Source organism: Leopardus geoffroyi, chromosome A1, assembly GCF_018350155.1.
Source record: "Leopardus geoffroyi isolate Oge1 chromosome A1, O.geoffroyi_Oge1_pat1.0, whole genome shotgun sequence".
NCBI classification, from domain to species: domain Eukaryota; kingdom Metazoa; phylum Chordata; class Mammalia; order Carnivora; family Felidae; genus Leopardus; species Leopardus geoffroyi.
Window position 1 is genome coordinate 160,445,441 of NC_059326.1, and position 27,972 is coordinate 160,473,412.

A 27,972-nucleotide genomic window follows, 5' to 3' on the forward strand; every position below is an offset into this window, starting at 1 on the left:
TTAAGATGTTATTTTTAAGAAAGAGAAGACTCAAAATTTTAACTTTCTCCTTAACTTTCCCAAAGAATTTAGATAAGGTGCCTGCACAAAGAAGGCAGCTATCGCCAAAGATATTTTTGTTTTCAGACTTCTCTCTAAAGCATAGCAAACATTTGTTTACTAAATTTTCTCTTTTCCCAAGACCCAACCACCTATCCCCTTCTTAGCTTAGGGTAACATATAAGTCTCATCTTCCTGACTGCCTATAGGTCTCCTACTCTTATCAGACCCTCATATATAAGTACTACAATTTATTTTTCTCCTATTAATCTGTCTTATGTCAATTGGATTGTTGGATCAGCGAGTGACCTAGAAAAGTACAGTAAAACTTTTTCCTCGCTGAAAATTAGAAGGATTGAAGAGACAGGAGGAAATTGATACAGAAAGTAGAGAACAATTACTGAAGCTATGTTCTTAAGTAAATGAGAAGCTCTTTGCAAAGTCAAAGGATGAGTTTTAGACCAGAACAGAATTCACCTACACTAACAAGAAGGAAGGGTTCTCAGTTACAGAGGTACAGATGTGGGTTGATGTAAAAGTGGACATCTCTTTGCTGAATTTTTTCAGAGGATTAGGAAACAGAATACACTGAGAACAGGGGAGGAGATATTTGAGAAGTAGAAGGTACACAATAATAACCTATGAAAGTAAATAGACTAGGGAAATAGAGAATACTGGTTAGTTGGGGGACAGAAACATTGAACATAGGGTCAAAGGATTTTTGGAGATGGAGAACTAGAAGAGTCAGAAGGAAGATTATGTGGTGATCAGAAATAAAGCATGGCGCTGAAATTGTGTAGGAGGTGTAGCCATTGATTAAAACTAGGTCTAGGGTTGACCCATTGGGAGTACTGACTGACATACCATGAAGGGCAGGATCATTGGAGAAGAAGTGGTCAAGGAACTTACAAACCAAGGTATTGGAAAGCTCTTTACTGAAGATATCACAGTGAACCAAGAATTAAGACAGAGGAAGTGTTGGGGAGAATGATAATGAGCCAGGAGCTGACACCACTGAAAAATGAAGCAGATAGAATTGGAAATAGGTTGATGACGGAACAATTCAGTGTCGGGAGTGACGTGTCTGATAACATGGAATTTAAAACTGGGACAGGAAGGTGGAAAGAAGAATAAGCCAATGAGGAGAAGAGCAAGGCGGATACATGTCCCACTTTGAAGCCCAGCCCAGGGGAGAAAGATAACCACTGCTTTACAGGGCTGGGTGGGAAGCAGAGCCTTCAGGGAAAGCCAGAATTTAGTAGTATGTATCCAGAAAGTGCACAGAATGCTAAGAGAAGGTGTTGAGTATATACTTTTGATGATTGTGGATTTTAATTCCAGAAAGAACAAGGGAAAAGTTTTGGAGATAGGTGTAGTTATGTGTGGGTGTGAGCAGGGGAAGAATAGACATCATGTTATAAACTTAAGATAATTACAGTATGGGAAATAAGTAGTGATAAGGGATTATGAGGGTTCTTGTGTTAACTGATATAAACAGGGATAAATGATTTGTTTGGTTCTGGAAGATTCAAGGAAGTTAGGGGATGTGAAGCCATAGGTTACTGAGGGGCCTTTCAACAGAACTGAGGAAATCTGAGTGGGTCTCACTCTTGAACTGACAACCTGGTTGATAACAGAGGCAGAAGGGCTGGAGTGGGAGAGATCATTGTTTTGGGTAAGGAGTACATTCAGTTTACTCTTAACCTTTTTGGGGAGAAGGTGACCTTACATGAATGACTTGATTTTTGTTTTTTTTGTTGTTGTTGTTATTGTTGTTTTTAATAAGCTGGATTTTGATGAGTCTCTTAGCCTGGGAATACTAAGATATAACTTGGATCTTTATTTTTTGTTCCGTAAGCCTTTTTAAAAAAATGATAATACCTGATTTAGAAAACAGTGACAATGCAGGTCTCTGTCATAAATTGTTTCAGAGATGACTTTGAAAGGCTGAACTACAGAAAGAGAACAGCAATTGAAAACAAGAACAGCGTCCATTTTCTTGTTTTCAGCTCCTTGATTTTATTGTAGAAACAGGATAATGAAAGATACGTAAAAGCTTGAAAGGAAAAGATAGAGACAAAAGCTACTTCCTTAGAGTACCTTTGTAGTGAGATTTTATGTTCAACTGTAAATTGTTCATATATAATTGAAAGAGATAATGTAATTAATACAGTAACCAGAGCAGGTAAAATAATTATATAAGACTTATAAACAGTTAAAGCAATATAAATGGACTTTCTGATTTTTCTTTTCCTTTTTTTTTTTTTTTTTTTGTACTCAGTCTTCTACATTCTCCTCAATGAGAAAGCAAGTTTGCATTGTTTTGTAGACTGAGATATTTTTCTCGTGTTTTAACTTAATCTCAGTCATGAAAAAATAATAGATAATGAAAAGGATTTCTTATACTTCATATCTACATATACTGGTCTGTCATAAAGGTTGATGTAATTGAAGGCTATCCCATTCCATTTTCACCCCATGAAGGGGTAAAAATTGGATTTAAATGCAACTTCCAGATTGGGTAAAGCTTTTATTCCACATAATTCAACCTGTGCGTATTACTGCTCTATACTACAACAGCTTTACATTATAGTATAGAATACAATATAATATAGAATATAGTATTCACATTATAGTATAGAATACAGTATATTCACAGAAATACTATAAGAATACTTTTTTTTTTTAATTTTTTTTTTAACGTTTATTTATTTTTGAGACAGGGAGAGACAGAGCATGAACGGGGGAGGGTCAGAGAGAGGGAGACACAGAATATGAAGCAGGCTCCAGGTTCTGAGCTGTCAGCACAGAGCCCGTCGCGGGGCTAGAACTCACGGACTGCGAGATCATGACCTGAGCCGAAGTCGGCTGCCTAACCGACTGAGCCACCCAGGCGCCCCTACAAGAATACTTTTTAGGAACCCCAAAATAATATTGACCCTGTTCATTTGGTCTGTCTCCAAATGTTCTATTTTCTTCCTACTGGAAAACTCCTCCCTGTGCAACTTTGAGCATTTTCTGGTAGAGAGTTATGTTGCTTTGTAGTTGGTCAGCACTACCTGAGGGTGTGGATTGGCTTTTTAATTAAAATGGAAGACTAAGTTGGTGATCTGGCATTGGGACTGTGGTTTTTTCTTCCCATAAAATTACCTCATGGGTGCTTTTGAAAATTTCCTTTGGCCGGAGACTCCAGAAGACAATGCACTTGGATATGAAGTTCAATGGTATATATGGATGATACCCAAACCTCTCCTGAGAAAATATAGAATGTTTGTGAAAAGGGGAATTTTGTACTGAGAGGCTGAACAGTGGGATTGGACATGCATTAGATAGACTTGGATTTAAACCCTGGATCTGCCTGTTACTAGCTATGTGATCTTGGACATGTTACTTAATGATTCCAAGCCCCAGTTTACATGCTGCAATATTGTTGGGAGAATTAGAGATACTTTTTGTGAGGTTCTAGCTATATGATTATTTAATATTTTATTAGAAAGATTCATGTTACCATATGAAAATATACTGAATTTCTTCTCAAGTTGTGAAATTTTCCTGTTCCATTTCCCTTTTGTTTCTTAAGAAAAAAAAAAAATTTCTGATCTCTCTTCTCTGTTTAAACCTTGAACATAGATAATTATATCCTCTAGAATATACCTTATCGGTAACTTTCCTGAATTTGGATGCAAAAACCTATTTTTGATGCCTCTGAACTTCTTTCCTGTGTGTGGTATTGTCTGAAGGGGTAGTCAATGTGGCTGCCCTAATGTTTTGTTTAAAGCCAAAGCTGTCATTTGATGGCAGCGCCACATTGGTGAACACTCTAATTTGTTTCTCTAGTAAAGACGTGTGACAGCTAATTTAATGTTTATTCATCTTAAAAGAATAATTGTTTCAGTTTGTAACAAACTGACCTTTATGCTCTATCTAAAGTAAAAGCTGGATGCTATTAGGTTTGAGATTTGTTCTGTTTGAATTTACATAGGTAAAAGGATCAGCAATATAGTGATTTTTTCTTTTAACCACAAAAGTACAGTAATTTCATTGTCCTTTTGTGAGAAATGTAGAGAATGGTTGCCAGGAGACTAAATGGATCTTAAGGTACTCAATAAAAAAAAAAAAAATGCCCACTAGCTACAAAAACAAAACCTGCAAATAGAAAATATTCACAGCAGAATTCCCAATGGCTGGAGCTTTTCACTTGGTTGGACACTCCAATAAAACATGTCGAGAAAATAAAACTAGATTTTTTTTTTTTATACCTACACATATTTTGAGGATAAAAGAGAATGAAGCTCCCTCTTTGAAAATTAGTTTTAACCAAAAAAGGAAAACCTTCAAATTATTTCAAACTCCAACTTAATTATCTTGGTTGTTTGGCATCAGGAGTTTTTTTTTTTTTTTTCATTTTGCCCCTGCCTATCATTATTTTTTAGTGTTTATATTTTCTTCATTTTCTTTGTGACCACTGATGCTTTTGGATGATGGATTTGGGGACTAGCTAACAGAGTCCTGTCCATAGCCTGCAGTTGTAATTCCACTGATTATTTCTTGTTGTTCTTAATTTGTCTTGGTCTATATGTAGACTGTAGTGTGGTAGCTGCTATTTCGTCAATCTTTTTCTTTTTTCACAGAACTTACTAGCTTCTAAGGAATGCTTCAAGGCTTTCTCTATATGTGAAAACAAACTGATCCTTTGCAAAACATACATTGGCTTCCAAGGGACTTTTACCTACAGGTACCACTAATATATACTGAATATGTTTCAGGGATCAAACTCAAATGCCCTCATGGATCAGACGGGTAACAAATATATCAAGTGGGAAAGCAAGAACATAGAGGAAAACAAAGAGTAGAATCTAGGGTAACAATGCACTGTGATTTCTCCAAATGTATACAAGTTAATTGTTTTAAACCTTGCCTAACCAAGCTTAGGCATCCTGTCATATGCATCCTGTCAAATTGTTGTTGATATGTGTTTTTTTCCACTTAATTTTTAAAGTGTATCTAGAAAAAAATCCCCATTTTACAGATTAGAAAACTGAGACTCAGAGAATTTAGACAATTTAAGGCCACAGTGAAGTTTAGAAGGCAGAGATTTGAAATCCTATCCCCTGGAACCAAATCTAAGATTAATTCTTTCAGAATGGTGCTCCTTCTACAGCCTTGTATACACCCAGAAGTTGATAAAACCAAAATCATTATGTGTCAGGGAATATTTTAAACATTGGGAAAGAAGTACCAAATCAACCAGAGAAACTTCTGCCTTCAAGGGGAAATCAACAAACAAATTCTCAGTGTACAGTATGAATTTTTATTCTTAAATGATATAAAGAAAAATAAAAACCAGGAAAGGGAATGGAGAATGATGGGGGGAACCAAGTTTTAAATGTGGGATGTAAGTGGCCTCAGTGAGAATGTGACACTTGAGAAAAGGCCTAAAGAAGGTGAGGGAATGATTCCTGTGAATGTCTGTGGTTGGTGTGTTCCAGGCTGGGGGAACAAGTACAAAGACCCCGAGGTAAAAATGTGGCAGCTACATGTTTGAATAGTGGACATGGGAGGAAAATAAGAGGATTATAAATGCCTTCTTGAGTATGAGGAACATCAAAGAGACCTCTGGGCCTAGAATGGAGTAATGAGGAGGAGAGCAGTAAGATATGGTGGCAGAGATAATGGACAGATTGGGTAGGACCAGATAAATCACTGAGAAGACTTTGGTTTTCAGTCTGAAGATACGGACTATGGGAAGGCACTGGAGGATTCTGAGCAGAGGAGTGACACAATCTGACTTAGGTTTTACACAGATCTCTCTTGTTGCCATGTTAAGATTGGACTATGGGTGGCAATAGAAAAATGAGTTTAGAGACATTGGTGGCTTGGACTCTAGTTGATAATAATGAAGTGAATGAGAAGTGCTGAGAATTTGTACATTGTTTGAAGATAGAACTGGAATAATTTTCTGATTAAATAGGGGACTTGAGAGACAGAGGGGAGTCAATGACAACTCAAAGATTTTAGCTCGAGGAACTGGAAGAATGGCCTTGCCGTTGACAGTGGTGTAGAAGGCTGAGGTGGAACAAGTATGGAAGTTAAGTTTCAGGCATGTTAGGTTTGAGAAATCTCTTCAATTTTTGAGCAGAGGTGACAATTGGATTCACATATGTGGAGTTGAGGATAGAGATGGGCTGAAAATATGTATTTGGGAGACAGCAGCCTACGTAAATGGTATTTAAAGCCATGAGCCTGGATAAGATTATCAAAACAATGTGTGTAGATGGTGAAGAGCAGAGGACCAAGGACTGAGCCTGGGGCACTCCCACATAAGTCTGTCAGCTTTTGCTTTAATGTATAGTCTGAGGTAACGTTAACACCTGTGTTCGGTCTGTGACTTTCTAGAATCTCTCAGTAAAGTATTCCTTCTATAATTTTGTTATGACATTCTTCATCCCCAATGTTTTGTTTGTTTGTTTTTGTGTTTGCTTCTTTGTTTTTGCCTTAAACTATTTTATCCAATATTCTGCTATTTGAGCTTACTTTGGGTTAGTATTTGATGGTATAACTTTAAAAGTTTTTTTTTTAATGTTTATTTATTTTTGAGAGAAAAAGAGATGGAGCACAAGCAGGGGAGGGGCATAAGAGAGGGAGACACAGGATCTGAAACAGACTCCAGGCTCTGAGCTGTCAGCACAGAGCCTGATGTGGGGCTTGAACTCACGAACCATGAGATCATGACCTGAGCCAAAGTGGGAGGCTTAACTGACTGAGCTACCCAGGCGTCCCAGGTGGTATACCTTTTTAAAAAATATTTTATATTTTTGAGAAAGTTATGTTTTAGGTTATCTTCTTAAAACAGAGTATAGCTGGATTTAAAAAAAAATCTTATTCATTTGTTAATTAATGTTTGTTTCCTTTGAATCAATTTACTTTGGCATTGGAATCCCAATCCAGCTGCTCTGGTGAGAAATTGAACTTGTGTCAGTCTTGGAGATTGGCTTTCCCTTCCAAGTCTCATTTGTCAGTGTTCTGGAGTTTCATGCAGTACAGCAGGGTTTGTGGGAGGCAGTGATACTTTGGTTATTAGCCATTAGTCCACGTGGGTTTTCATGGAGGTATGCATGATTTTTATCTTTAGCTTTTTTGGGTCTACTGGAGCTAGGCATCCCAATGCGATAATCTTGTGGCCTTGCATGGATCGAAAAGCCATCCTTTTCTAGGGTCTTGATTACTCTCTTGGGCATTTCCAGAGAGTCAGGCTTTGGTCTTCCTAAATCTATAGTCCTCAGACCTGTTTGTTTTTATTTTTCTCATACCTGTTTTTATCTTTTATCCTCCAGGGTGAGAAAGTTGACCTATTTCTTTAGTTGGGGGAAAGCTTCTCTATTCATCCCAACAATTTTTCCTCTCTCTGAAGCTGAGCTTTTGGAAACCAAATGTGTAGAATTCTGGTAGGCTACTTCAGCCTTTTTCCTTGCTGTTTGTGAGCATCTGCTGAGAAGCATTGAGGGACAGAACCTGTCACCCAGTTAAGTACAGGAAATTAATGGAAAATAGAATAAATACCTTAAATAATACTCCTAAATACTACTTAGCCACGAATGCAGACTAGACCCCTAAAGCAAATTCTAGACTCCACATCTTGAATTTAAATCTCAGGTTCGTGCTCTCTTTAAAAACAAGCAAACAAGCAAAAGGAATGAAAAGACAGAGGAAAGGAAAGAGAGAGAAAGAAAGAAAATGATATTTTTATCAGACCAGGGCTGCTTAGCCTAGTCCTGGAATTCATTAAAACTGGGACTCTCTGAAATTCTATAGAGAAGTAAGTTGGTTATGTGTGTTTGAATGTTTCTGGGGGGAAGTTCTTCATCTTTAAAATCTTAATATTTAAAGAAAAAAAAGTTAAAGATTACTGGTTTAAAATATTCTTGTTTGTTTGCCTTTCCCTAATAGCATAAGGAGAGGCTACTGACTCCAAGAGCATATAAAACACAGATTACTTATGAATTAAAAAGTGACAGCAAATTGACATTTAAAAAATTTTGAAAACATGTGCCTTTATAAATTTTGGAACCAAATATCTCAATTGTTATAATGCCTATTTAAGGGAAAACTTTACTTTTAATTTTCATGGTTAAATTTTTCTCTAATGTATGACTGCTGTTTTAAAAGACTATATTAACATTATGTTTACTTGGTTGTTTCTCACCTTTACGTATTTCTATCACTACAGAAGTTTGTAGAAATATATCTACCCATCCCCAATGGGATTTTTTGTAAAATACATGTCGAAAGGGAAGTGATAACTATGACTTTACTTTTTTTATTGATATATATATTTAAATATATCTGTTTAAATATTATAGGTATTTAAATATACATATTTATCAGATTGTTTTAACGAAGATACTCACTAGTAATTTAAAATTTAACTTGGAAAATTACTCTTTTTTTTTTGAGAGAGAGGATGAGTGGGGGAGAGAGGCAGAGAGAGAGAGAGAGAGAGAGAGAGAGAGAGAATCTTAAGCAGGATTCATGTTCAGCATGGAGCCTGATGCAGGGCTTGATCTCATGACTCTGGGATCATGACCTGAACCGAAATCAAGAGTCAGATGCTCAACTGACTGAGCCACTCAGGTACCCCTAAAACATTACTCTTTTTTTTTTTTTTTTAATTTTTTTTTTCTTTTTCAACGTTTTTATTTATTTTTGGGACAGAGAGAGACAGAGCATGAACGGGGGAGGGGCAGAGAGAGAGGGAGACACAGAATCTGAAACAGGCTCCAGGCTCTGAGCCATCAGCCCAGAGCCCGATGCGGGGCTCGAACTCAGGGACCACCAGATCGTGACCTGGCTGAAGTCGGACGCTTAACCGACTGCGCCACCCAGGCACCCCAAACATTACTCTTAAGATCTAAATCAAATGGACATATGCCATGTAAATGAAGTTATTAAATATCTCTGGAATAATATTTATCTTGCTGAAAAATTAAAAGGAAAAATGTTTCTTCTTGATATAGAAATACTTGTCCCAGTGAACATCTCCTGATTTTAAGATGTCCTAAAGAAAAACACCCCTTCCTATAAAACATACTGCATTTAGGTTGTCATGGTGCACACGGCAATGGTTGGAAGGTACCCAAATCCTCTGGCTGGGTATTACAGTTCAAAGTTAATGAATAGATTAAAATATATCTGTATTCACAACTACTCGTAGGCTCCTTCTAATATTCTGAGCACAACCTGTGTGCTGATTTTTTGCTTCCTCAGAGCAAAGGTAATAATTGTCACAAGGTGAATATATTTAAACTTCCTGAAAATAAATAAAAGTCTTATGATAAAGAATTTATGTTCTGTGATCCTTGAAATACTACTGGATACATGGAACTTGCTAATATTTTCAATGTCCCAGATTTTATCCTTATCCTGCCCCTTTTTAAACTTTGCCATGATTATCAAAATTGTCCTCAGCTTTGCACCTAGCTTTTATCTTTCCCTCTACCTTGAACCAGCGTGTTTGACATGTCTTTCATCTTCTTTGGCTGAAGTTCCCTCATATGAATTCTTAAAAATTAACAACCAAGTCAAGAGTTGGCTAGTAATAAAAGCCTCACCACTCAGTTTACTTATTAGATTTTATCCCTTTCTTTTTAGTGATATAATTAATTCCATTTATTTCTCTTTGTGTACCCAACATATGTTTAGATCAGTCTTTATACTTATTGGTCTTACTGTTAATTCATAACCTAATTGGAGGAAAAATCAGCATGTTATAAACTACCTAATTATCCTAAGGAATCCCCTCTTAATGTATTTTCCCCTTTATGTTGGCTGTCAGAAAGCTCAAACATAAATTATTTTTACTTGCCATAGTTTAAGATTAGACCTGCTGGTTTTCTTACTTTCATCCTTTATTACCTGACACATGTTTTCATTTAGCATATTTGATTGATTTGTAAAAAGTGCTTTAAAAATTATAAGGACCTCAGTTATTTTGGGACATAAATTGTAGTGATAATCCCTTTTGACTTAACACCATCTCTGGGATTGACCACAGAAGATGCAGTCCTGGAACTCAGACCCTAGAAATGTTCTCCCACGTAGGGATCTATCTATGGCTTGTGCAAAGATGAATATAGAGTGTCAAGAGTCCTGCCCTAGAGCATTCTGATTTCCCTCCCTCCCACTCCTTCTGGGACTTAAAGGGAGTCTTGCCTGAAACTAGTAAGGGCCCAGAAGGAAAGATAGATGGAATACCCCCCATCTGCCCCTGCTTAGAGGGAGCAATGATTCAATGACATTTTTGGAAGAATCTGTATATAGTTTGATTTTTTTTCTTTTCCACCTAATAAGGAATCTAGGCAGCCTTTGTTAGCCTAATTTTTAACCATAGCTTTTGTGACTCTGTGGGAGCTTTCCCTATCTCTCTCCCTATTTCATGTTCCATTCCTCAGTCACAGACCTACTGCATCCTCTGTACTTGGGATGTGAGACTATAGCCCTTTACTGACATGGTAGTTTCCCCAGGCCTGAAAAGAAACACTTCCTCTTGGCTGCTTTAAGCCAGGGTTGAAGTGGCATCCAGTCCTTCTCTGTCTCTCTCTGTTATTTTTGATCTTCCTGCTCTGAGAATTCTTGGCATATTGAGTTAATTGGTAGGTTCTGTACTTCAGTTCACTTTGATAAAACTCCTAGCTACACTGAGACTTGCATCCTGGCCACCACTTACTTTAGTCCCTTTTCTGCCAGAAGTGAGATGACGTGAAACTGCTCTCAGCCAGTTTTGCTCATTATTAGGTTCTCCAGGGAAAGGTTAGATTGAAGAAGATTGAATGTGTTGGATAGAATAAGGTTGGGATTTATATGTGGATTTCCAGTCCCATGCATTCTGTATTCTCCATTATTGAGGATTACTGCAAACTGACAGTAAGAACAGTAATGAGGTATATGAAAATATGAGATGGAATAGAATGAAATTAAGCCATGTATTATTTGTCAAATGATGTCTTTTTGGTGTTTCGGTGAAGCCTACTGAATCCTGAATTTTTTTTTTTTTCCAAGGAGGGCATAAAAACCTTACTAAAGTAAAAGATGCTGGAGGGGGGTGGAATAGAAACGAGAAATCTTAGGGGAAAATGATGAATCAAAAGCCTTTTCTTTTTCTATTGGTAAATTAAATGTGTGAATGAATTTGAAAATTGTGGACAAATTGTCGCTTGTTTTTTTAGAGTGCTCAACAAATTGTTCATCACTGAGGAGAAATAAAAGCATGTCTATTTCTGAGCAAATTTGACTGGCTTTATGTAGCAGGAACAAAGGTTTTACATAGTCTTAAGTCTGCAGTATTTCTTCCAGCATTCTCAGACAGAGAATTGGAGCAGAAAATGTTTTTTTAGCAAAATATGAGTTACTAAAGCTAGGACATAGGTTGGGGACAGAAGTCCCCACATTTAAATGAAATTAAGAAAATATTCATTTGAAAGGACAGTTTTAGAGACTTGGTACATTAGTGGTCAACTCTTATGTTGAAACGGCTGGTTTAACGTTGGGTTACAAGTTTCCTAAGGGTATTTATTCCTAAGTGGCTGTAACTTTAATGTAGGTGTGTCTTTGAAATGAATGAATCAAACTTTTAATGATTGACTTAGTATATGACCTATGCTTTGCTTTGCTGCTAAGTAGTAGAGAAAACATGTCTGTCCAAAAAGTTGGGACAAATACAGATTTTAGTATGTCAGAGCATACTTGAGCATGCTGGTTTGTTCATGTACCTAAGGAGAAATCCTAATGTATCAAAATAGCAACTTTTTACTAGATCGGCGAGATTAAATTCATCCCTTTCTACCATGGGGATGCATAAATATGATCTAATGATCAGGTCATAAATGTTCTGAATTGATTTTTCTTTTAGTGAAGGAAGACTGTAGATGTTGTAATTTTTTTATTTTGTTTTTAAAAGACATCTCACATTCTCCTTCTGAATAACAGTGTTGCTTATCTCTTTGACAAATGCGGTCCTGTGGCTTTAGAATAGATATTCAGACTGATGGAAGAAAAGAAAATGTGAAAAGTGAAAAATGATTTAATAATAGTATTCCCAGAAGCATGGACATTTTTAGAAACAGGACTCTGATCAACAGTCTCTGGAGATATGAAAATGCATTAGATGAGCTAGACCCGGCAGCTTGATCTTGTCCTCTGCTATGGGCATGTCCTTGATTTGATCAGTTTTTCTCTGTGAGATTTCCCCAGGAACAAAGTCTCCAGGCTTTCATATGTTTCCTTTCAAGTGAGAGCCACAGGTGTGACACATTTTGAAAGCTATGTTTGTCAACAGACTCCAGCTTAGAGGATGAGTAAAAACACAAAGCTAAACTTTGAGGTGATTTTCTGTCAAACCACAGTAGTTAGTCACACCAGCAGCATTGAGGACCATCTTGAAAATCTTACACATGTTAGGATGGGGAAATTCCTTGTTAGTGTAGGGGAAATCAGTTATGACATTCATTAGACTATCACTAGAACAAAAGACTAATGAAGGCAGGGGCTAATCTGTTCTGTTGGACTCAATGCGTGGCATAAAGCAGAGAATTCTATTCAGTTTTGCTGAAAGCATAAAATGAGATGAATGGTAAATCAATTGTATTCTTATAATACTTTTGATGAGTCTTGCTATTTTGCTTTTTCTAAGTCTGAACTCATATGTAGATAATATTTCATATGAATGAGAAGTAAATGAGTAGATCTTTTAAAATCCATAAACATTATAAATTGTGGATTACAACCCTTGTTTTCTGTTAGATATATCGATATCTTTAGAACAGCTAGAACTCAGGGCTATCATACACTCATACATATAAAGGATATAATTGTGACTGTCTTTAGGGCAATACGTTGTTGTGTAGACATTCAACGTGTAATGAGGCAGAATGGGGAAAACCCACACTTCCGTAAGTAATTTAGGTGCCTGAAAGCAGCTTTACATAAAACTGCCATGTAATTCAATCAAAAGAGATGTGCTGACTTTGTCTATCCATGTAATTGCTCCTTTTCCTGATTCTTTATTGTGTTGTCATAAACAGAACGGTGTTTGATTATCATGAAGACTATTATAAAACAAATAGACCAGTGAGGTCATTATGTGTGCCAAAGTTTTGTATTCTACTCAGCAAATTTCCTCTTTGTGTTTTCTGTTTCAATCTGAGTGATTGAAAAATTATTGACATCTCATCTCTTGTAAATGTTCTGGTAGTCTTTGGGTTAACAATTCAATCCTTGTTGCTTGCAGATTTCTGTCGATGGTTATGGTGATTCACACCAATTGATACTTGCTCATATGAACATATGGTCATGATGAAAAGCATTGACTGGTTTCTGTCATTGGCTGTTTGCACAACATGGAGTAGATTGGCTTACTTTTAAATTAAATTTTATCGTAGGAAAAGGTATACGTGATACAAACTTGAGAGTACATACTCAAAAAGTTAATCTGATAATTAAATAAGGGAATACACACAACTGCCTTAGCCCAAGGCTAAAACATAGTCTTATTTTTTTAGTTTTTAGAATATTCATATTTCTATTAGGAATAATTTTTTAATAGGCATGGGCATCTATTTCAGGGTGTAATTGTAATTCCTTTGATCAAAATGTTTTTGTGCAATTTTTCCAGCACCTATAAATAATAAAGACATTTATTTCATGCTATCTTCTCTTTCAAATATTATATGAACAAATTTTCCATAAAACATCATGATATATTAGAAAGAGTGCTGAATTTGGAGGCACATAATTCATAACCTATATGCTAAATGACAGTGTAAATTACTACACATCATATAGGCCCAGTTTTCTTATATTTGAAATAGAGAAAACAACATATTCTATGTCATGCAGGGATAGGTGTGAGGGTTAAGACATATACGTGGGACGTCTGGGTGACTCAGTAGGTTAAGCGTCCAACTCTTGATCTCAGCTCAGGTCATGATCTCACAGTTCATGTGATGCAGTCCCTGCATCAGGCTCTGAGCTGACAGTGCAGAGCCTGCCTGAGATTCTTTGCCCCTCTTTGGCTCACACAGGCATGTGCGCTCTCTCTCTCTCTCTCTCTCTCTCTCTCTCAAAATAAATAAACACATTTTTTTAAAAGAAATATATGTGAAACTGTACATAAATCTCAAAGCTGTAGAATAAATATAATGAAAAAATCAGATAATCTCATCCCTAAATTTAAAAAAATATATATACAGCATTCTCAAAATATATCTTATCTGAGGTGTCCAAGGGGTATTTGGTAAAAGGATATTTTGCTACTTATCAAATGTTACTGCTAACAAAACAATTAGAAATCTGATAATAGAGTGAAAATAAAAATCACTGAGTATACCGTCCCTTAGATATTACAACATACATAGGCATGTATGAGAGATCTTTTTTTTCAGAAAGATATTTTGATTTTTCCACTTAACCATGAATTATACACATCTTTTCTTGTGATAGTATATCTTTCCATAATCTCATTTAATAGTTGTATGATATTTAATTTAACACATATAATTTGTGACTAAATTTTCATTATGGTGCTTGCTATTTTTTTACAATGATTAATGACACTGTGATGAGCATTATTACAGTTAAATTGTGAACATTTTAAATTATTTTTTTATGGTAAAAGTTGAGAAATTAAGTTGCTGGGGAAAAGCATAGGTATATGAGTAAAGTTTTCGATAAACAAAATTCAATTTCTCTCCAGAACAAAAGCACATGTAGTAAGATAATATTTTTATATTCACTGAAGATTTCTCTTAAAATCTCTGCTCATTTTTTGCTCCTTATTCCATTTTTCAGTAGAATATCTTTCCTCATGAAAAAGGTGTTAAAAACATAGAAAAATAATTTCTTGCATTAGAGCCTGGGAGTATAAAAAATCTAAGCTTGAGTTGTTTCTCCAAAAAATTTTGGAGAATGCATGATTTGTAAATAATTACTATGGTTCCTATATAGAGTATGGATTCCTATTCTGATGAGACAGTAATTGGGAGAAAAACCATTGTTAGATGTTCATGAGCATCCCTGAGAGAACCCTCTCTCTTGCCCTCAATACATCTATGCTGAATGACACCCTGTTTGGGTGAAGGGGTGACAGAAACCTCAGGTAAATTGGTGGAGTCAGGTCCAAAGCCCCATCTGTCTCACCTCCCACATGAGGTTCATGGCTGAACCTCAGCTTTCCTTGCAGTACAATGCATCACTGGGGCAGCACAATAGAAATGGATGCAAGATGTGTCTAGGTGAATGGGTCTGCAACAGGTGCCTAGAGCCTCCTTTATTCCGTGAGTTATGGGAGTGAATGCAAATTCCCATGGGTCCAAATGGACTCCTGCTAGCTAAAAAACAGACTCAGAGAGTTCTTGAGTTAGAGTACAAATGAAAACAGAATAGTGTTCTTTGTGTATTAACAGGACGATATCTATCACGGTATGTATAGGCATGAATAGCTGGACTCTTGCCCAAAAGCTTTGCTAACTGATACACTGATACAACTCTTAGAAAAGAAGCAGTAGTGTGTTTGGGAGCTAATTTGGTGTGTATTGTTAGCAACTCTTCACATCTTTTTGTTAAGTGAATGTCAAGTTAGCCAGTTGTAACTGGCCAGGGTATTTATGCCATTAAAAGTGGGGGATGCTATGAGTCAGGGCTTGCTTTCCACTCTCCCAGAGATAGTTGTTAAAAATTTGCTAGCACACTAGTGAAAAAAGAGGCAATTGTATTTTTACTAATAGGAAGTTTGATATTTAGTGGAAATGGGGCTTGAAAGATTAAAGTATGTTACATTTCTCACACACTTGCATTTTTTTTGGCCTGAAATTCATATTTGCTACATTCAGTTGATGTATGATGAATACCTACTTGTTTCTTAGATGATAGTCATACATCAGGAAGCCATAAGCCATATCCTTTGGCTAATGTAATAAATTGCTATTTCTGAAAACTCCATATTATAGGAGTATCAAAATTGATAGGTAAAAATTAGCAAAAAGAATGTATACATTTGTATATAATTATTAGATATATAAAACCACTAGTATTTTAAAAATTACTGACAAAACATATTCCTGATTGAGTATTTTCCCCCAGGGATTAGACTAGTTGAGGCTCTTGAAAAATGTGTTGACCAAAGCTCAAACTGGAGAAAGAAAAAAATTACCTAGAAAATTATCCTGTAACAATAATCGACAATCTTTTTTATCATTGGCCCTTTGAACTGCACTGAGCTTAATATGATAGATGTCAAAATAGTCTGGTTATGAGTTAGTGTGCATGAAGCCTCAGAATGACCAATGGTGGCATGGAGCATTTTTCACAGTAAATTTATCAGTGATCTTTGGCTTTTTGCTTCATCAAGATGAAGTCTATTTCTTTTCTAAAATTTCATGTTTTTTCTAAAAACTCTGTGATGCTTTTTAACCATAGTTGGCTCAATTTCAGTATTATGCCAAATAGTTTTTTTTTTTAATACCTGTAGACTCTCCATTTCTCTTGGTAAAAACATCTTAATGTGTGCTTGGTTGTTAAGAAAAGGGATAATATGTGTCTGAAATCATCTATTGACTCAAAGGTGTATTTACTTTTGAACTTACATCAATAAAATAGAATACTTTTTTGAACTTATTAATTTTTTTTTCCTAATTTCAAATGGATACAAAAGTTGCATGCATGGTACAGAGAATTCCTAGAAATCTTTCACCCAGTTTAACCACATGTTAATTCTTACTATATTTTCCTTCTTCTATCTTTATTTCCCTTTTTATTAAATGGTCTGAAATAAAATATAGAAATAAAGGAATTAAATAATGTAATTATATGTATTTCTTAGTTCAATTTTAAGTATCCTCAAAATAGACCTAATGTTTATAGCATATTTACAAATATTAATTATGTATTATACCACATGAATCATAAAAATAGCCACAAAATGAAAGTCCTTGATTGAAAAGATGTAAAACTAGAAATTACTAGTAAAGGAATAACAAAGCAATGCTTCCTTTTTAAAATTAATTTGTTAAAGACAGAAGCATAGCTCCAATTATAAACAACTTAGAAAGAATGATTGTGAAAACTCACTATGTTAAAACAAAAAGGCCTAATAAAATAGGAATAGGGGATTAAAAGAGAGAAAAACAGAAATTAATGAAGTAGAAAACACAACACTAGAGTCTATGAATAAACAGAAAAACAATTTTAGAGAAAAAGAAAACTTAAACAGATAAATCACTGTCTTTCAAATTTCAGTATTATGACAAATAGTTTTTTAATACCTGTAGACTTTCCATTTAATTTCAAACTAATTAAAACATAAGGCATACCTGTTCGATGTTAACAGGATCAATATCAAAAATTAGATAAAAATTACAATTGCAGAGGACACAAGCATATAGGCCACCTGTGTCAGACAGTGTCTTTGAAACCCTTAAAGATGAACTCAATTTTCAGGAGCAAGTAACTATTAAAATTGAAAAATAATATAAATTAAATAATAAAAAAATGAGAAACGCAAGATTAGTGTATTTAGTATTTGCTATTTTAAGACTCTGATAGTGGGGGTGTTTGTTTGTAGAACCAATTTAGAAGTAAGTATCAAAACCCATACATAAGTATACAGATACTTAAAACAGGAATTGCACTTTAAGAATTTATCCTCAGGGGCGCCTGTGTGGCTCAGGCGGTTAAGCATTAAGCGTCTGCCTTCAGCTCAGGTCAGGATCTCACAGTTCATGAGTTTGAGCCCCGCATTGGGCTCTGTGCTGACAGCTCAGAGCCTGGAGCCTGCTTCAGATTCTGTGTCTCCCTGTCTCTCTGCCCCTTCCCTGCTCGCGTTCTGTCTCTCTCTGTCTCAAAAGTAAATAAACCTTAAAAACAAAATAACTTATTCTCAGAAAACAAGTGAATTTGTCAAGAAGACTGCAAGTGATAGTTTCATGTAGCTACTTTGTTGCTTTTGTGACTCCCCCCCATCATAAGAACCATTTATACAGTGATAGAGGAGAAAAGAATTCACCATACATCCCAAATTGAATTCTAAGCAATCATTGAAATGTGGGTCTGAATACATAGACATGAAAAATGTTTATGTGGTATATTCATATGCCTGCAAAGCTAGCCAGCCTCTCTCTGTCTTTCTCTCCCTCCTCTTCCCCACAGCCCCCACACATGCTCTTGTTCACTCTCTCTCTCTTCTTCTATGTCTTCTATTCTCTTGCATGCTTGATGCTTCTCTAAATAGCTCACAATATCCTTGTTCCTACTGTAAGCTTGGCCTCTCGTGGCTTTGCCATGCCTCTCCTGGCTTCACCTCTTTCCTGCCTTTTCTGACACAAGTGTTCTTGCCACAAAGTCACATTGCTATTGGTGCTTTGTGTCCACTCAGTTTTGGAGGTTTAAGGAATAAAATTTTAAAATTTATTATTGTTTAATTTATATCCAAGTTAGTTAGCATATGGTACAACAAGGATTTCAGGAGTAGATTCCTTAATGCCCCTTACCCATTTAGCCCATACCCCCCCCCCCCACAACCTCTCCACCTCTGTTTTTCCTCCATATTTGAGAATCTCTTATGTTTTGTCCCCCTTCATGTTTTTTTTTTTTTTTTTACTATTTTTGCTTCCCTCCCCTTATGTTCATCTGTTTTGTATTTTAAAGTCCTCATATGAGTGAAGTCATATGATTTTTGTCCTTCTCTGATTGACTAATTTCACTTAGCATAATACCCTCCAGCTCCATCCATGTAGTTGCAAATGGCAAGATTTCGTTCTTTTTGATTGCCGAATAGTACTCCATTGTATAGATATACCACCTCTCCTTTATCCATTCATCCATCAGTGGACATTTGGGCTCTTTCCATACTTTGACTATTGTCGATAGTGTTGCTATAAGCATTTGGGTGCATGTGCCCCTTCGAAACAGCACACCTATATCCCTTGGATAAATACTTAGTAGTGCAATTGCTGGGTCATAGGGTAGTTTTATTTTTAGTTTTTTGAGGACCCTCCATACTGTTTTCCAGAGTGGCTGCACCAGTTTGCATTCCCACCAGCAATGCAAAAGAGATCTTTCTCCGCATCCTTGCCAACATCTGTTGCTGCCTGAGTTGTTAATGTTAGCCATTGTCACAGGTGTAAGGTGGTATCTCATAGTGGTTTTGATTTGTATTTCATTGATGATGAGTGAAGTTGAGCATTTTTCATGTGTCAGTTGGCCATCTGGGTGTCTTCTTCAGAGAAATGTCTATTCATGTCTTTTGCCCATTTTTTCACTGGATTATTGGTTTTTTGGGTGTTGAGTTCTTTAGATTTTGGATACTAACCTTTATCTGATATGTCATTTGCAAATATCATCTCCCATTGTCAGTTGCCTTTTAGTTTTGCTTATTGTTTCCTTCACTGTGCAGAATCTTCCTATTTTGATGAGGTCCCAATAGTTTATTTTTGCTTTTGTTTCCCTTGCCTCCGGAGATGTGTTGAGTAAGAAGTTGCTGTGGCCAAGGTCAAAGAGGTTTTTGCCTGCTTTCTCCTCAAGGATTTGGATGGCTTCCTGTCTTACATTTAGGTCTTTCATCCATTTTGAGTTTGTTTGCTTGTTTATTTATTATTTTAAAAAATGTTTTACACTTATTTTTGAGAGAGAGAGAGAAAGAGAGAGAGAAAGAGAGAGAGAGGGAGAGAGAGAGAGAACAAGTGGGGGAGGGACAGAGAGAGAGTGAGACACAGAAATTGAAGCAGGCTCCAGGCTATGAGATGTCAGCACAGAACCTGACATGGGACTCGAACTCACAAACTGTGAGATCATGACCTGAGCCGAGGTCAGATGCTTAACAGAATGACCATCCAGATGCCCCCATTTTGAGTTTGTTTTTGTGTATGGTATAAGAAAGTGGTCCAGGTTCATTTTCTGCATGTCACTGTCCAGTTTTCCCAGCACCATTTGCTGAAGAGACTGTCTTTATTCCATTGGATATTCTTTCCTGCTTTGTCAAAGATTAGTTTGGCCATATGTTTGTGGGTCCATTTCTGGGTTCTCTATTTTGTTCCATTGATTTGAGTGTCTGTTTTTATGCAGTACCATACTGTCTTGATGATTACAGCTTTGTAATACAGCTTGAAGTCCAGGATTATGATGCCTCTAGCTTTCGTTTTCTTTTTCAAGATGGCTTCGATTGTTCTGGGTCTTTTCTGGTTCCATACACATTTTAGGATTGTTTGTTCTAGCTCTGAGAAAAATGCTGGTGTTGTTTTGTTAAGTATTGCATTGAATGTGTAGATTGCTTTGGGTAGTATTGACATGTTAACAATTTGTTCTTCCAATCCAGGAGCATAAAATCTTTTTGCATTTTTTTGTGTCTTCTTAGTTTCTTTCATAAGCTTTCTATAGTTATCAGTGTATAGATTTTTCACCTCTTTGGTTAGATTTATTCCTAAGTATTTTATGGTTTTGGTACAATTGTAAATGGGATCGATTCCTTGATTTCTCTTTCTGTTGCTTCATTATTCGTGTATAGGAATGTGCATTGATTTTATATGTTGCAACTTCCGATTTCTGTGCATTGATTTTATATCCTGCCACTTTGCTGAATTCATGGAACAGTTCTAGCAATTTTATTTTGGGGGGGGCTTTCCCATGATAGAGTATCATGTCATCTGTGAAGAGTGAAAGTTTGACTTCCTCCTGGCTGATTTGGATGCCTTTATTTCTCTGTGTTGTCTGATTGGTGAGGCTAAGACTTCCAATACTATGTTGAATAACAGTGGTGAGAGTGGACATCCCTGTCTTGTTCCTCCTCTCAGTTTTTTCCCATTGAGTGTGATATTAGCAGTGGGTCTTTCATATATGACTTATGATCTTGAGGTATGATACTTCTGTCTCCACTTTCCTGAGGGTTTTTACCAAGAATGGATGCTATAGTTGTCAAATGCTTTCTCTGCATCTCTTGAGAGGATCATGTGGTTCTTGTCATTTCTTTTATTGATGTGATCAATCACACTGATTGTTTTGCGGATACTGAACCAGCCCTGCATCCCAGGTATAAAAACCACTTGGTCGTGGTGAATAATTTTTTTAATGTATTGTTGGAGCCGGTTGGCTAATATCTTGTTGAGGGTTTTTGCATCCATGTTCATCAGGGAAATTGGTTTATAGTTCTCCTTTTTAGTGGGGTCTTTTTCTGTTTGGAAACAAGGTAATGTTGGCTTTATAGAAAGAGTTTGGAAGTTTTCCTTCCATTTGTATATTTTGGAATAGCTTCAAGAGAATATGTATTAACTCTTCTTTAAATGTTTGGTAGGATTCTCCTGGAAAACCATCCAGCCCTGGACTCTTTTTTGGGGAGATTTTTTATTACTCTTTCAATTTCTTTACTGGTTATGGGTCTGTTCAAATTTTCTATATCTTCCTGTTTCAGTTTTAGTAGTTTATGTGTTTCTAGGAAATTTCTCCATTTCTTCCAAATTGCCCATTTTATTGGCGTATAATTGCTCCTAATATTCTCTTATTATTGTTTGCATTTCTCCCATGTTGGTTGTGATCTCTCCTCTTTCATCCTTGATTTTACTTATCTGGGTGCTTTCCTTTTTCTTTTTGATCAAACTAGCTAGGGGTTTACCAATTTTGTTAATTGTTTCAAAGAACAAGCTTGTGATTTCATTGATCTGTTCTACTGTTTTTTTTGGTTTTGATAACATTGATTTCTGCTCTAATCTTTATTACTTCCTGTCTTCTGCTAGTTTTGGGTTTTATTTGCTGTTCTTTTCCAGCTCTTTGAGGTGTAAGGTTATATTGTATATGAGACCTTTCTTTCTTCTTTTGGAAGGCCTGGATTGCTATATACTTCCCTCTTATGACTATCTTGGCTGTGTCCTAGAGGTTTTGAGCTGTGGTGTTATGATTTTCATTGGCTTCCATGTACTTTTTAATTTGATCTTTAACTTATTGGTTAGCCCATTCATTATTTAGTAGGGTGTTCTTTAGTCTCCAAGTATTTGTTACCTTTCCAAATTTTTTCTTATAGTTGATTTTGAGTTTCATCTTGTTGTGGTCTGAAAATATACACAGTACGATCTCGATCTTTTTGTACTTGTTGAGGGCTGATTTGTGTCCCATTATGTGATCTATTCTGGAAACTGTTTCATGTGCACTTCAGAAGTATGTGTATTCTGCTGCTTTAGGATGAAACGTTCTGAATATATCTGTTAAGTCCATCTGGCCCAGTGTGTCATTCATAGCCATTGTTTCCTTGGTGATTTTCTGTTTAGATGATCTGTCTGTTGCTGTAAGTGGGGTGTTGAAGTCCCCTATTATTATGGTATTATCAATGAGTTTGTTTATGTTTGTGATGAATTGCTTTATATATTTGGGTGCTCTCACATTTGAAGCATAAATGTTTACAATTCTCAGGTCTTCTTGGTGGATAGACCTCTCAATTGTGATATAATGCCCTTCTTCATCTCTTCCCATCTTTATTTTAAAATCTACGTTGTCTGATAGAAGTATGGCTACTCAGGCTTTCTTTTGGTGACCATTAGCATGATAGATGGTTCTCCATACCTTTATTTTCAACCTGAAGATGTCTTTAGGCCTAAAATGGGTCTCTTGTAAACAGAATATAGATGGATCTTGTTTTCTTATCCATTCTGTTACCCTATGTCTTTTTATTGGAATGTTTAGACCATTGACATTTGGAGTGAATACTGAAATATATGAATTTATTGCCATCATGTCACCTGTAGAGTTGGAGTTTCTAGTAGTGTTCTCTGGTCCTTTCTATTTTTGTTCCTTTTTTTTTTCTTTTCTGTCTTTTCTCCCCTCAGAAAGTACCCCTTAAAATTTCTTCCCTGGATGGTTTAGTGGTCATGAACTCCTTTAATTTTGTTTGGGAAACTCTTTATCTTTCCTTCTATTTTGAGTGGAATCCTTGCTGGATAAAGAACTCTTGGCTGCATATTTTTCCAGTTCAGTACATTGAACCTGTCACTCCTTTCTGACCTGCCAAGTTTCTGTGGATAGGTCTGCTGCAAACCTGATCTGTCTTCCCTTATAGATTAAGGACTTTTTTTTTTTCCCTTGCTGCTTTCGTGATTCTTTCCTTGACTGAGTATTTTGTGAATTTGACTATGATATGCCTTGTTGAAGGTCGGTTTTTGTTGAATCTAACGGGAATCCTCTGTGCTTCCTAGATTTCGGTATCTGTGTCTTTCCCCAGGTTAGGAAAGTTTTCCTCTAGGATTTGCTCACATAAATTTTCACCCCTTTTTCTCTTTCTTCATCTTCTGGGACCCCTATGATTCTGATGTTAGTCCTTTTTAATGAGTCACTGAGTTCTCTAATTTTTATTTTGTGCTCCTTTGCCTTAGTTTCGCTCTTTGTTTCTGCTTCATTATTTTCCATAAGTTTGTCCTCTATATCACTGATTTGCTGTTCTTCCTCACCCATCTTTGCCTCTGTGGCATCCACTGGAGATTGCAGCTCAGTTATAACAATTTTTATTTCATCCTGAGTAGATTTTGCTTCTTTTATCTCCGCAGAAAGAGATTCTAATCTATTTTCGACCCCAGCTAATATTCTTATTATTGTGATTCTAAATTCTGGTTCTGACATCTTGCTTGTATCTGTGTTGGTTAAGTCCCTGGCTGTCATTTCTTCCTGTTCTTTCTTTTGGGGTGAATTCCTTAGTTTTGTCATTTTGAAGGAAGAAAAGGAATTAATAAGGTAAAAAAAAGAAAGTTAAAAAATTAAACACAACACAAAGAAATCAAATAAAGGATGTTATATCCTAGGTGTGTTTTGTCTGGTTGTTGAAAGAACCTCGATAGATTAGAGAAAAAAGAGAAAGATAAAAAATAAAAAAAAAAAGAAAAGAAAAAAGAGGAAAAAAATGAAAACATTTGAAAATTTAGAAAAATGAATACAGTAAAATAGAACAAAATGAAATGATGAAAGTAAAATATTTTAAAAATGTACAAAAAGTAAAAAATATAGTAGAAAAATTAACAAAAAATCTTTTTAATGAAAATAGAAAATAAAAATAGATTTTTTTCTCTTTCTGTATTCAAGAATAAAAAAAAGAAAGAGAAAGGAAAAATAATTTAATAAAAGGAACAACAAACAGAATGAAGTACAACTGAAATTCCATCTGGTTTCTCGTAGAAGTCAAGCTATGAAACACTTTTTTTATAGTCCATAAACTAAACAGGTGCAGAGACTTGTGTTTGTCAAGAGTGTTGTTGTCCCTGTTGGGCAGGGTTTAGTTTAAAGGCTCTGTTTTCCATTAGAGGGTGCTGCTTAGCCTACTGGGGTGGATTGCGGTGGCACGTGTAGCCGTGTATGCGCATGCCCAGGAGGGGTGAAAATGGCATCAACCAATTGCCCAGTCTCTAGTATTAGAACTCTGTGCTCTCGCAACTGGCAATCAAGCACCCCTCCTTTGTCCACTCCTTTGTCCTTTGTCTCCGGCTTCTGTCCACTCCCTGCTTCTACACTGTCTATGACCAAGCTGTCAGGCTGCCAGGTGACACCTCCCTCTTGAGTTTTATCTCAAATGGGGCTGTGTCTGCCAACCCCTCACTTCTGAGGGACTGCAGCTTTGACCTGCTCAGACCTTCTGAGGGAGGGTTTCTCTGAGCCACGGCCAGGTGCCAGACGCACCCAGGACTGTTCATGAGGCAACCCTGCTGCCGATGCCCAGAGACTGCGGCTGGATGCCAGCTCGCCCCAGAAAAAGTTCACGCAATCTTGTAGCAGCAGCGTTTCAGGGTGTATGGAAAAACAGCAAATATCTGGCACCAGGCTTCCCCCTTATGTCCTTGTTCCAACAACAGCAAATGTGGTTGTTCTCCAGGGTCTGCTGGAATCTGCCTGTGGGGTAGCTACACAGCCTCTACCAAGTATGGACTTCGCTGTCTGCTCCTGAGGATTCGCCCTTCCCACCAGAGCACCATCAGGTATCGAGCTGAGGAGTTTCAGACTCTTCCCTTCCCCTGTTTCTAGAGTCTTAATGCAAGTTAAACCCTCTCCTTTCTCTTTTCTCCCTTTTTAGTTCAGTCCCTGCAGCTGTTTCCACTTTTCCACTTTCTCTCCAGTTGCTTTTTGGTAGGGGGGCATACTTTCCCCGTACTCTCTCCACAAGCAAAAACCGCTCCCTGCCCTCTGCTGCTTCTTTCTACCCCAGTTCACCTTCCTGTGCGGCATACCTGCTGAGTTCTGTGGTTCAGGTTGTGCAGATTTTTGTGTTAATCCTCAAGTCCGTTTTCTAGGTGTGCCGGATGGTTTAGTGTTGATCTAGCTGCATTTCATCGATAAGTGTAAAAAAAAAAAAAAAAAAAAAAACCTTCCATGCTGTTCCGCCATCTTGGTCCCTCCCAAGGGAAAAACAAAATTAACTAGTTTTACTGTAGATGTTTTCTGTGTTTTGTTACTGTGTTTTGTCTTTTCCCTTCTAGTTGCTTTGCCTATTTTTTGTGGTGGTTTGGGAGGATTTGAAGACTTCTTCATCTATTTCTGCAGCTCTCTAACAGCTGGAAATTGCAGATCACAAAATCTAGAGGGACACTCACATTAACATATTTCTCTTACTAGAGAAATCTCAATCTCAGATGCAACATTTCCTGTGTTCTTTTGCCTCAAATGTGTCTTGGTCCTTACTCAGCATACTTTGAGATGATAATTTTGATTTATCCTCAATAAGGGTCATTAGATGTAAAATTTCTCATTTTCTTCCCCCAACAAACAACCTACATTTCCATCCATTCTTTTTACTTCTTCCTATTAGAGTGGGGGATGTGTCCTCTCTTTCTATCAAAGTTCAATTTCTCCAACTTTTTCTGAAGGATCAATCTTTTTTTTGCTTATATCCCCTTGCTACTGAATCATCAACTGTTCCCACTTTAGGTCATGTTGTATCTCTCATTATATATACATCAAAAAAAAAATCTTGCTTTCACATACCCCAAGCCCCCCACTGCATGTGACTCTGCTTTCTTTGCAACCATTTCACAAAATCATGGCTTATATTCTGTGCTCACCTTCTAAAGTCTTATTCATGTATTTGCTCATTACAATTTGGGTTCTGCCCTTAACTATCCACAGTTTCACTCCTGTGAAGGTCATCAATGTTCTCTCTTGGCAGCTGTGTTTTACCTCTCATGAAGATATTTACTATCTTCATTGTGTTTAAATTTTCAACAACATTTGACACAACTGGCATTCTTCCTTGAAGTACTCTAATTTTGTCCAAATGATATTTCAATCTTCTGTTTTCCTTTCCATCACTAGCAACTCCTTCTAAGTATATTTTTAAAAATCTTTGTGCTCTGTTTGATCTCTAAGACTTAGAGCACCTTTTGGTTCTGATATTGCTTCATTTTCTTCCTTTTTCGGAGCTTGCTTTTTCAGTAATCTCATTTACTTACACGGATTTAGATAACACCTATATGGTCATGAATTCAAAATTCCAAGTATGAGCCTGTAAATCTCTAAGCTTGGATTTGGATATCTCAACTTGGATATCCCAGAGACATCTTAAATTTAGTATGTCAAAAACTGAACATATTTCCCATCTCAGTAAACAGTACCAGTATCTTCCCACTCCTTCAAGCAAGATATTTACAGACCATCTTCAAGGCTATCTTTTCCTTGCCCATGATATCTAAGTCCTGTCAATTTTACCTCAGAGATAAATTGATCTCCTTCTCTGCACATCAACTCTTGCTAACTTAACAACCATGATCTCTCTCCGAGCCTGGTACAACAGCCTTCTAACTTGTCTCCCTCTTTATATACTTGTCCCTTTCTACTTTATTCTCTTCTTTGGCAAGTAGTGTAACATCCTTAATGTTAAATCAGATAGTGTCTCTCACTGATGAAAGTAAGGCAGTACTTTTATTTACTCATCTAATAGTATTCGACTATTATTCTGCATCAGACTAGATCTAACATGATTTGCCTTCTGGCTATCTTTTAATTCATCTTGTGCCACTCTTCCTCTTGCTCACTGGAATCCAGCCATACCTTCACAGTCCTGCAACCATCCCTGGAATGCCTAGATTTGGCCATAACTCCAACAATCATTAGCTGTGTGACCTTGGACATTACTTGTATGTGTCTTAGTTTCCTCATTTACAAAGTGAAAATAATGTAGATGGATAGTGCTCAGAACAGTACCTGGTATACATGAATGGCCAGGCAATAATTCTCTGCTTGTTGTGTTTATTATTATTATTTTCTCTTGCAGTCTCCATCAGCCCGCATTAAACCTAACTAAAACAGAACTAGGAGGAGATATATTAAGAGATTTATTGCAAGGAATTGACTTACATGATTGTGGGGCTGTCCCAATGAGTATGAAATCTGTGAAGCAAGTAGTCACAAAGGCAGGCGCTCTCATGCAGCTAAATCTGCAGTTCATAGGTATCATTTCTTCTTCCAGAAAACTTCTGCTCTTAAGAACTTTAAAATAATCGAATCAGGGTTGCCAGGATTATAAAGGATAATATCCTTTACTTAAAGTAAATGAAAATGAATGCTGACCATGTTTGATTGAATACCTGGCCACATTGACACATCACACTGACCATTACATGAGCTTTGAAATTGATAGTCCCTCTATCTGGGAATGCTACATATATCAGTCTTTCCAAGATTAGTTGCTTCCCATTCTTGAATTTCAGTTTAAATCCTCTTTCATGAAGATTACCAATCTAAAAAGAGTAATGCCCCTATGTCTTATTCTGCACCTCAGCCTTTTGATGATTTTTAATAACACTTTCAATAATGCATTGTTAGTTTTTCTGTTTTAATATTGTTTGGCTGTGTCATCCACAAGAAAAAGCTATCAAGGCCAACCATATCATTCTTACTTATTTCAAGAGCACAATATGGAACCTAACACATGAT